We start from the raw sequence: 11,720 nt of genomic DNA on the forward strand, positions 1-11,720 counted from the left end.
TATATAAATACCATGGGGCTTCCCTCATAGCTCAGTTGGTAAAGAATCTGCCTGCAGTGCAGGAGACCCAGGTTCAGTTCCTGGGTTGTGAAGATTCCCTGGAGAAGGAAATGGCAACCCACTCCAGTATTCTTGCCTGCAGAATCCCATGGATAGAGGAGCCTGGAGGGGAAAAGTCTATGGGATTGCCAGAGTCAGACACAACTTAGCAACTAAACCACCACAACTTTATACCCTGGAATTACATATATATATAGAGAGAGAGAGATCAGCCCTGGGATTTCTTTGGAAGGAATGATGCTAAAGCTGAAACTCCAGTACTTTGGCCACCTCATGCGAACAGTTGACTCATTGGAAAAGACTCTGATGCTGGGAGGGATTGGGGGCAGGAGGAGAAGGGGACGACAGAGGATGAGATGGCTGGACAGCATCACTGACTCGATGGACGTGAGTCTGAGTGAACTCCGGGAGTTGGTGATGGACAGAGAGGCCTGGTGTGCTGCAGTTCATGGGGTCACAAAGAGTTGGACATGACTGAGCAACTGATCTGATCTGATCTGATATAAATTATTTTCAGATTATTTTGCCTTATATGTTATTATAAGACGTTGACTATATTTCCCTATACTATATAGTAGGTCCTCGCTGTTCACCCGTTTTATACATAATAGTGTGTTTCTGTTAATCCGAAGTTCCCAGTTTATCCCTCCCCACTTTCCTCTTTGGTAACCCTATGTTGGCTTTCTATATCTGTGAGTCTATGTTTTGTAAATAAGTTCATGTATATCATTTTTTAGATTCCACATATGAGTAATATATATTTGTCTTTATCTGGCTTGTTTCACTTAGTATGATAATCTCTAGGTTCATTCATGTTGCTGCAGACGGCATTATTTTGTTCTCCTGTTGGCTGAATAATATCCCATTGTACCTGTATACTAGATCTTCTCTCTCCATTCATCTGCTGATGGACATTTAGGTTGCTTCCACGTTTTGGCTATTGTGAATAGTGCTGTTATGAACATAGGTGTGCGTGTGTCTTTTTGAATTATAGTTTTGTTGGGATATGTGCCAAAGAGTGGGATTGCTGGGTTACATGGCACAAGAATTGATTGTTTAGATTATACTCTAAAATACTTGCCAGTCTGGTAGATGTGTGGTGACATCTCATGGGGGTAATCCTTGCTTTTCTAAGCGACTAAACTACCACACCATATGTTCTGAACATATAGCAGGAATGGGGATTCAAATTAAATGAAAGGGTCCCTGAAGGAGAAGAGAAAATGACAGAGACACTTTGCAGATTTAACGTTTTCTACCTTTGAAGCAGGTGTACTGGGACGAATAGTCTCCCCCATCACATTCATGTCCTTCCTGGAACCTCAGAATATGACCTCATCTGCAAACAGGATCATTGCAGATGTTGTTAGTTAACATCAGATCATAATGGGATAAGGGGAACCCCAAATTTAAAATGACTAGTGTCCTTATAAGAAGAGGAAGAGATATATATAGCAACAGGTAGATACAGAAGGAAGATGGCTATGTGATGATGGAGGCCGAGATCAGAGTTCTCTGCTGCAAGCCAAGGAATGCCAAGGATTTCCAGCAAGCACCAGAAGCTAGGAGAGAGGCGTGGAACAGAGTCTATCTCTGCGTCTACAAGAAGAAACCAACCCTGCTGACACTTAGAGTTAGTTCTAGCCCTCAGACCCAAGGGAGAATAAATTCCTGTTGTTTGGGGCCAGCCAGCCTACGGTTCTTTGTTATGGCAGCCCTAGGAATCTGAACTAGCAGGGAAATACACTAGATTGGAAATTGTGAGAGCTGGATGCCAGGCTCCTCTGCCACTAACTGGAGACCTTGTAGGCACAGCAGCTCCCAACACGCGCGCCTCCCTCCCCATCAGCTCTCTCCGGCTCTTACCATTCGGCCTAAGGCTTGCAGGGGCTCCCACTGCTGCTAACCCCAGGGTATTATACCACTCCTCTCGCTTAGTAAATAGTAACTTTACAAACTCTCCTCCACTTCCCAGCTGGAGTGGACCATGTGTTTTCTGCCAGGACCCTGATCCTAAACCTCTGAGTGGTCCTAACCCCGCCTCCATTCTCTAGCTAACCCTGCCCACCTCCTTTGCTTCCTTCCCGGCACACATCGCAATTCGCAATTATCTTGTTTATTTACTCCTCCCTGCTCCGCCTCCATCATCCAACCCTGCTTCTCCCAGCAGACAGTAAGTTCCGTGAAAGCAGCGCCTTCCCTCGTTCCTGATCGTTTATGTTCCCAGCGCCCTCGCGGCGTCCAGTGCCTTGTTGGTGAGTCGCTCAGTCGTGTCCGACCCTTTGCAACCCCGTGGACTGAGCCCTCCAGGCTCCTCCGTCCGTGGGATTCTCTAGGCAAGGATGCTGGAGTGGGTTGCCATTCTCTTCTCCCGTCTCCTACATTAGAGCCATCTGATGACTATTTCTTGAGTGAATGAAGGCAGGAGGAGCAAGAATGATGCCTCCCCAATACCATCCACCCCAGTACTCAGTGGTGCTCAGTTGATGCTCCATGTTGTCACATGGTCCTGCCTTAAAGGCCAGAGGCTCCCAGTCTGAAGCATGAGAATAACAACTAGGGCAGATTTAATCATAGCTTTGTGCTCATTATTTTTTTTTCAATTGACCTTAGAGTGAGCCTGCAGGAACATTTTAAAATGTGTGATTGAAGGTGCATTTTCTGCCATAACCTGCATTTGACATGAATGTGTAGGAGATCAGGAATTTAAGACAGATAGCATCACCGATTTCGTTTGGATTTAAGCATGTTGACTTAAATGAGTGACTGTTGGCACAGATGAAATCAACATAGCTTGAATATTAATATTTCAAGGACCAACCAAAATCATTCCAACATCTTTCCACAACAGAGCTCCCCTGACCAGTTCAATGTCAAGTTACTTTTGGTTTTGACCTGGATTAAATGAACGCAGCCATTATTGTGTAACTGGATATCACTTGTCTGTTTTATGGGTTAATAAAAAAAATTAGGGAGTGCATAAAGGCTTTCTTGATCAATGCAATCTCTTTGGTAGAGAAAATATTTCTAAACAAGGGGAGAAAGGGGCATTTTTGACAAAAAGTAGACTGGGTAGCCTCTAAATTTCTCTCCTGTTTCACAGCCAGAGTGTCTCAGCCCTAAACTGCTTCTTAGGTTCTGGGCTTCCCAGGCGACGCAGTGGTAAAGAACCTGTCTGCCAGTGCAGAAGACAACAAGAGATGCGAGTTCTATCTCTGGGTTGGGAAGATCCCCTGTAGGAGGAAATGGCAATCCACTCCAGTATTCTTCCCTGGAGAATTCCGTGGACAGAGCCTGGTAGGCTATAATCCATGGGGTCGCAAAGAGTCGGACACGACTGAGCTCACAGCATGCACTCCCGCTGTGTCTGCTTCTAAAGTCACAACTTTACCTGGGAGGTTGATGGATGTGTTTCACCAAAAGGTCTTTCTATGAATCCCTGAAATTCTATACAAACTTTATGTATGAGTACATTTTTTTTCCTTTGAGTCTGTAGCTTTCTTCTGGTTCTCAAAGAAGGTTAAGAACTATTGACATGGAGCCAAATACAGGTCAGTATTTGGAGATATACTGGGGATGAGGCCAGTCCCTCCAGCAAAGGGTGGTGGCTCCCACATTCACTGACCTCCTTGACCTCACAACATTCGTTGTCAAGAGATGGGAGAGGCTGAGCCAGGTAGGGCTGACCCAAGAGCACCAAAAGAGAATGCCAGCTTTTCCCTGCTCTTCCTGTTGGGTTGGTTTTCAAATCCCATTTCCAACCCCCAGCTACCACATCATGAAGCACATAAGCTCTCAAGCAGAGTCTCTGGAGAAGACCACCTTCTCTCATCAACTTCCTGAAAGGGCCTAGAAGATTCTTCTCAAGGACACACGTTTTTCTAAGCTTTTCCGCTGCTTTGTCACAATGCTGGTTTCTGGGCCTTCCCTGGTGGCCCAGTGGCTAAGACTCTGTGCTCCCAATGCCGGGGGCCTGGGTTCAATCCCTGGTCAGGGAACTAGACCCCACACGCCACACCTAAGACTTCAAAGGCTGCAACAAAGACCCAACACCGACGAATAAATGTTTTTGTTTTTTTTTTAATGCTGGTTTTTCTTGCTCCCGTTGTGGACATATTTAGACCCCTTGAGCAAATGCTGATTCAGAGGTTCTGGTTGGAAGACATTTCTCAATGGAAACGTGGCTTTGCTTCTTACCTGGACACCTTTGCCTATAGAATAAGCACTTAGCTCCCTGACGTTGCATTCAAAGCCCCTTGAGAATGGTTCCGTCCCCTTCACCTCTTTGCTCCTCCCCCAGGTAAGGCTGGAACAGAGCAGGATGTTGGGCCCTCCTGCGTACAAGTCCTTTCGGTGTCCCCCGTTTGTTGTTTGTAGGAAATAGGTTTCATTCTTGCTTCTTGACCTTCCCTGAGGTCCAAAGGGCAGACTCAAACAGTCTGCTACTCAAGGGTGGCGGTGGTTTCATCGCTCAGTTGCATCGGACTCTTGTGACCCCATGGACTGTAGCCCGCTAGGCTCCTCTGTCCATGGGATTCTCCAGGCAAGAATACTGGAGTGGGTTGCCATTTCCATCTCCAGGGGAATCTTCCTGACCCAGGGGTCAAACCCAGGCCTCCTGCATTGCAGGCAGATTCTTTACCAACTAAGCTATGAGGAAAGCCCGAAATCAAGGGAAGAGCAGTCAAGAAATTATCTGAGGCAAAATTAAAGGAAGCAGAAAAGCTCACCAAGAAGATGATCTGAGGCCAGAGGAGAGGAGACCAGGCCCTGCACACGCCCTGATCTTGAACGATTGCTATAGAGCTCCTCATCAAATCCTCCGGAGTTTGGACACACAGTTTCTGGGGGGCCGGAGCCTGCCGTGTCGCCCTTTGCCCCCTCTCCAAACCAATAAAGCTATTCTTTTCTACTTCATCCAAAGCTCTGTCCCTGAGATCCAATGTGGCACCAGTGCGTGGTGCTGAGTCTCCAGCATCGTTAAAGACTCTGAAAGGCTGAGGAACCAAACCAGAAAGATAACTATGGGGAGACTTTTGCAGGCACAGAGAGGTGCACGTGCAAAGGCCCTGGGGTGGGGGCCTGCTTGGCCCTTTAAGAGGCCCAGTGTGTCTGGAGAGTATGTGCAGACAGGAGATGGTATCAGAGGGGTGGAAGCAGATGGCACAGAGCCTCGTAGGCTGTGGCAAGGACTTTGGTTTTCTCCTGAGTGAGCTGGGAGACATCAGAAGGTTTGAGGAGAGGAGTAACACCATCTCACTTGCGTCTGACAAAGACTACTCTGATCATTGTGTTGAAAATAGAACACTGGGGGACTAGAATCCCGCAAGCTGCATGGTGTGGCAAAAATAAAAAATTTTTTTTTTGTTTTTAAAATTAAGATCACCCAAGGAAAGAGTATGGACAGAGAGAAAGGAAGGCCAAGGGCTGAGCTTTGTGGCACTCTTAACATGGAGTACATACAATATTTTATTGATTTACACTCTTGTGTTAGCTTCTGCTGTACGGCAAAGTGAGTCAGCTATACATATGCATGTATTTGCTCTTTTTTAGATTCTCTTCCCATATGGACCATCACAGAGTACTGAGTAGACTTCCCTGTGCTATACAGTAGGTTCTTATTAGTTATGTATTTTGTATGTGGTAGTGTGTATGCCTCAATCCCAGTGTACCAATGTATCCTGCTCCCCCTACATTCTAACAGAGCCTGTGGATGAACCAGCAAAGAAGAATGAGGAGGAATAACTATCAGTGGGAGGAAAGCCAAAAAGAAGGGTATTCTGGAAGCCAATCAGAGGGAAATGTTTCAAGAAAAAGAACATGATTAACTGCGTCAAGTGGAGATGAAGAACTGGCCGTTGGATTTGGCATCAGGGACTTGCTTTGATGACGCTGACAAGGACAATTTCCTTGGAGGAGCCAGAGCCAAAGTGTGAAGACAGTGGATTTGAGAGAGAAAGGGGGAGGGTTGGAGGCAGTAAGGGCACGTTGTCTTTTCAAGGCGTCTCTCTCCAAGGAGGGACAAAGGAACGGAGCAACAGCTTGAGAAGGGGTGGAGTTGCTGGCGGGTGTCTTAGGTTGGGAGAGGTTACTCATGTTTGTGTGTGGACAGGGATGATTCAGGAGAGCGGGTCAAACTGACAGTCCAAGAGGAGCGAGAGGAGATGGCTGCAGCCTGGGAGTTTTCATTAGAAATGCTAAGATTTTTAGATTCCAGGGGGCTGGAAGTAGGAGGTTTGATTCTGAGAAGAGAGAGAGGTTTCGAGACATCTGGAATTTCCTTTCCATGGATGCCTGTGTCTCTAGGGCTCAACTTTTAAACTTGAACATTTCCTTTTTTGATGTGGTTAGAATCCCTGAGCCCACAATGTGTTCCCAAGAGTATTTAATTAAATAGGAATCTAGTGTGCATCTGTGACTAATTAATACTGATCAGAAACAATTAACTATTAAATATCAGGGCTGTTACCTGGTTCCTAATGATTCCAACGGGCTGAATGCAGTGATCAAGTCCTGACCTCCATAGGAACCAAGTTCCTATGTCAAGATTATAAAAGACTAAAACTGAGCTGATGAAAGAGCAGATTTATGAGTTTTGAAAAATATCTGAAGTAATGAAATGCTGAGCATCAAGACAAGGGAATTGCTTACAGTTCTTTTCCTTAATGTGTGGGTTTAGAAAAGCCCTCTGGCTAATAGAAATAATGGCAGTTAGCAATGCAGCAAACATTTCCTAATAGTTCCTTTTAGAGAAAAATATGCTTTCATATGCTGATAACTTTTATATGACATATATATGTGCTCAGTCAGTAAGTTCTGTCCGATTCTCTGCAACACCATGGACTGTATAGCCCACCAGTTTCCTCCATCCATGAAATTTTTCCAGGCAAGAATACTGGAGTGGGTTGCCATTTCCTTCTCCAGACCAGGGATCGAACCTGTGTCTCCTATGGAAAGCCCGTGATATATATACATATATATATATATACATACATATATAAAACAATGTAATTCACTCAACAAGTGTTTCATGAGGACTTGATCTGGCCAGTCCTGGGCTAAGCTCTGGGAATAAACAGACGCATATGACAAACTCTCTGTCGTTAAGATCTAGCCTGATACTTCTCAGAGGGTGACCTGATGTCCACCGTGGTCAGAACCAGCTGGGGTGCTTTGCTTCTACTTCACCTCGTGTGGTTAGGGGTTGCTGTTGTCTCCTGGTTTCGTAAGCCGCACTTTCATTTCATTTCTTGTTGAGTGATTTTTAGAAATGGGGTAGGGAGAAACACCTTTACTCCGCCGTCTTGAACCTGGCCGGCCCCCATGGCCCTCACGGTCCTGGTGAAAGTGGGGCCCATCCATCGTCCCATAGATGGGGGGCTTCCTACCCCTGGAGCAGGGCTGGAGAGGGAAAGGCCGAGGGCAAAAGCAACGGCCTGGGTTGGTGAGGGCCGGGACAGCGAGTTGAGCCTGGGGGGATACCTAGCAGAGGGCCGGGTGCAGGACAGGACGCAGCGCAAGGGGCCGGATCAGAGGGAGTCTGAACGAGGAGTGGCGGGGAGAAGATGCGAGCAGGGGATCTGGAAGGGTTCCCGGGGCAAAGCGGGGACGCTGTGGCGGCTCAGAGTCTCATCCCTGGGCCAGCTTGTGCGTACTGCCCAGGCCACCGAAAGCACCACGCTGGGACGGACTTCTCTGGCGGCCTAGTGACTAAGACGCCACGCTCGCAGTGCAGAGGGCCTGCGTTCAGTTCCTGGTCAGGGAGCAATATCCCGCAAACTGGAACCAAAGCTGCTGTGTGACCCAACTGACACCCAGTGCAGCCAGATAAATAAATTTATCTTTCTTAAAAGAAAGAAAGGCGTCACGGCGGATGAGTCCCGTTTGACATTTTTTCCCTCAGTCCTCATTTGAAAAGTGAAAACTGACCTCCCTTCATGAGAGTCTGAGTTCTGAGCTGTTGTCAACTGTAAAGTGCTCATTTGATGCCCTCAGGGTGGTACTTGACACTTCAGATTCTTAATTTGTAAAGAAGAACAATGGACAGGAGGTTCACAACATTGTATTGGAGGCGGTGATCAAAACCATCCCCAAGAAAAAGAAATGCAAAAAGGCAAAATGGCTGTCTGAGGAGGGAGGCCTTACAAATAGCTGAGAAAAGAAAGAGAAGCCAAAGGCAAAGGAGAAAAGGAAAGATACAGGCATCTGAGTGCAGAGTTCCAAAGAATAGCAAGGAGAGATAAGAAAGACTTCCTCAGCGATCAGTGCAAAGAAATAGAGGAAAACAACAGAATGGGAAAGACTGGAGATCTCTTCAAGAAAATCAGAGATACCAAAGGAACATTTCATCCAAAGATGGGCTCAATAAAGGACGAAATGGTATGGACCTAGCAGAAGCTGAAGATATTAAGAAGAGATGGCAAGAATGCACAGAACTGTACAAAAAAGATCTTCACGACCCAGATAACCATGATGGTGTGATCACTCACCTAGAGCCAGACATCCTGGGATGTGAAGTCAAGTGGGCCTTGAAGCATCACTAGGAACAAAGCTAGTGGAGGTGATGGAATTCCAGCTGAGCTATTCCAAATCCTAAAAGGTGTTGTGAAAGTGCTGCACTCAATATGCCAGCAAATTTGGAAAACTCAGCAGTGGCCACAGGACTGGGAAAGGTCAGTTTTCAATACAATCTCAATGAAAGGCAATGCCAAAGAATGCTCAAACTACCGCACAATTGCACTCATCTCACACGCTAGTAACGGAGAAGGCAGTGGCACCCCACTCCAGTACTCTTGCCTAGAAAATCCCATGGACGGAGGAGCCTGGTAGGCTGTAGTCCACGGGGTCGCTAAGAGTCGGACACGACTGAGCGACTTCACTTTCACTTTTCACTTTCATGCACTGGAGAAGGAAATGGCAACCCACTCCAGTGTTCTTGCCTGGATAATCCCAGGGACCGGGGAGCCTGGTGGGCTGCTGTCTATGGGGTCGCATAGAGTCGGACATGACTGACGCGACTTCGCAGCAGCAGCAGCACACGATGGTAAAGTAATGCTCAAAATTCTCCAAACTAGGTCTCTACAGTATGTGAACTGAGAACTTCCAAATGTTCAAGCTGGATTTAGAAAAGCTAGAGGAACCAGAGATCAAATTGCCAGCATCTGTTGGATCATAGAAAAAGCAAGAGAATTCCAGAAAAACATGTACTTCTGCTTCATTGATTACACTAAAGCCTTTGACTGTGTGGATCGCAACAAACTGTGGAAAATTTTGAAAGATATGGAGACACCATACCACCCACCTGCATCCTGTGAAACCTGTAAGCAGGTCAGGAAGCAACAGTTAGAACTAGACATGGAACAACGGACTGGTTCCAAATTAGGAAAGGAGTACGTCAAGGTTGTATATTGTCACCCTGCCTATTTAACTTATATGCAGAGTACATCATGTGAAATGCCAAGCTGGATGAAGCACAAGCTGGAATCAAGATTGCTGGGAGAAATATCAATAACCTCAGATATGCAGATGACACCGCCCTTATGGCAGAAAGCGGAGAGGAACTAAAGAGCCCCTTGATGAAGGGGAAAGAAGAGAGTGAAAAAGCTGGCTTAAAACTCAGAACTCAAAAAACTAAGATCATGGCATCTGGTCCTGTCACTTCATGGCAAATAGATGGGGAAAATTGAAAACAGTGTCAGACTTTATTTTCTTGGGCTCCAAAATCACTGTGGACAGTGACTGCAGTCATGAAATTAAAAGACGCTTGCTCCTTGGAAGAAAAGCTATGACCAACCTAGACAGCATATTAAAAAGCAGAGACATTACTTTGCCGACAAGGGTCCATCTAGTCAAAACTATGGTTTTTCCAGTAGTCATGTGCAGATGTGAGAGTTGGACCATAAGGAAAACTGAATGCCCAAGAACTGATGCTTTTTTGAACTGTGGTGGAGAAGACTCTGGAGAGTCCCTTGGACTGAAAGTAGATCAAACCAGTCCATCCTAAAGGAAATCAATCCTGAATATTCAACGGAAGGACTGATGATGAAGCTGAAGCTCCAGTACTTTGGCCACTTGATGTGAAAAACCGATTCATTAGAAAAGACCCTGATGTTGGGAAAGATTGAGGGCGGGAGGCGAAGGGGACGACAGAGGATGAGATGGTTGGATGGCATCACTGACTCAATGGACATGAGTTTGAGCAAATTCAAGGAGATAGTGAAGGACAGGGAAGCCTGAGGTGCTACAGTCCATGAGGTCAGAAAGAGTTGGAATGTTGGACATGACTGAGCCACTGAACAACAACCCAAGGCAATCTACAGATTCAGTGCAATCCCTATCACAATACTGATGGCCTGTGCTCTGCAACACGAGCAGCCACTGCACGGAGAAGCCTGTGCGCCCCAACTAGAGAGCAGCCCCTGCTCACCACATCAAGTGAAAGCCCTCGTGCAGCAAAGAAGACGAGGTACTGCCCAAAAATAAGTAAATAAAAAAGAAAAAGATAGGATGTGATCAACCAGGAGACAGCCACTCATGTCCCAAAGGAAGAGGATAAGCTGACTTGAGGCTGGGCTTTTCTCTGAAAGTTTATGTGACTCTGGTCTTTTGAACCATGTATAAAAATACTTAATTTTGACTTTTAATATGGCTGAACATGAGAGATCCTCTTATGCAGTGAATAAATACATGTTGAAGACCTAGTTTATGGAAGATACTGTGACAGAATGTTGGAGGATTTGGAAGCATATAAAATATAGGCAAATCACATAAAATCACTTTCACGTTTAAGATTAATTTGAATTCAGATGGACTAAGAAATGTTCAATTTGCAGTTTGAAATTTGTCACTGGCATTCACAAGAGAGGTCAGGGCTGGATTTGCCAGTAGGACACTCACCCACTTGAAGGTATTAAAATCTTGAAAATGGATGAATTTCTCAAAGAATGTGGCATTATAAGGGATAAACATAAAAACCAGGATAGAGCCTTAAATTGCACCAATTATAGGGGGCTGCAAGAGGAAGTTAAATCAATGAAACCCTAGGGATGAATGAAGAGGAAGAGAGGAAGAAAAGATAAATAACAAGTTAGAAAGGGCACACACAGAGGGGCAAGAGGAGGAGGTGGTCCAAACCTCCTGGCCCTTCACAGAGGCCCGGTGAATGGGAACTTTGTAACAAACAAGAAGTATAAATGGCAAGAGGTCAGTGATTCCCTGCAGATGTTGCCTCTTGAGATGGTGGTGAAAGCAGAAACCTGAGAGCAGAGAGTTCAAGATGAGTGGGGAAAGCTGTCATTGTACAGAAGGAAAGGGGAGAAACCCAGATGCCGACACCCTGCTCAGCATGCACAGTGGGCTCTGGAAGGACTGAAGAGAATATCCTTTTAACCTGGGCAATAGGGACACATCCTTAAGGAGGGCAATCTGTTAGTTTGGTTATATCATAATTAAGGAATCCTGCTCAACAAATGACACTGAGACAGTTAACAGATGACAGACTGAAAGGAGGTATGTTTAGTATCTAAAATTAACAAGAGACTAGTGGCGGGAGGAGACAAATGAGGAGTTGGAGACTAACATATACATACTACTATGTATGGGCTTCCCAGGTGGCGCTACTGGTAAAGGACCCACCTCGTCAGTGCGGGAGACAGAAGAGA

The sequence above is a fragment of the Bos javanicus genome, chromosome 2 (genome assembly GCF_032452875.1).
Source record: "Bos javanicus breed banteng chromosome 2, ARS-OSU_banteng_1.0, whole genome shotgun sequence".
NCBI classification, from domain to species: domain Eukaryota; kingdom Metazoa; phylum Chordata; class Mammalia; order Artiodactyla; family Bovidae; genus Bos; species Bos javanicus.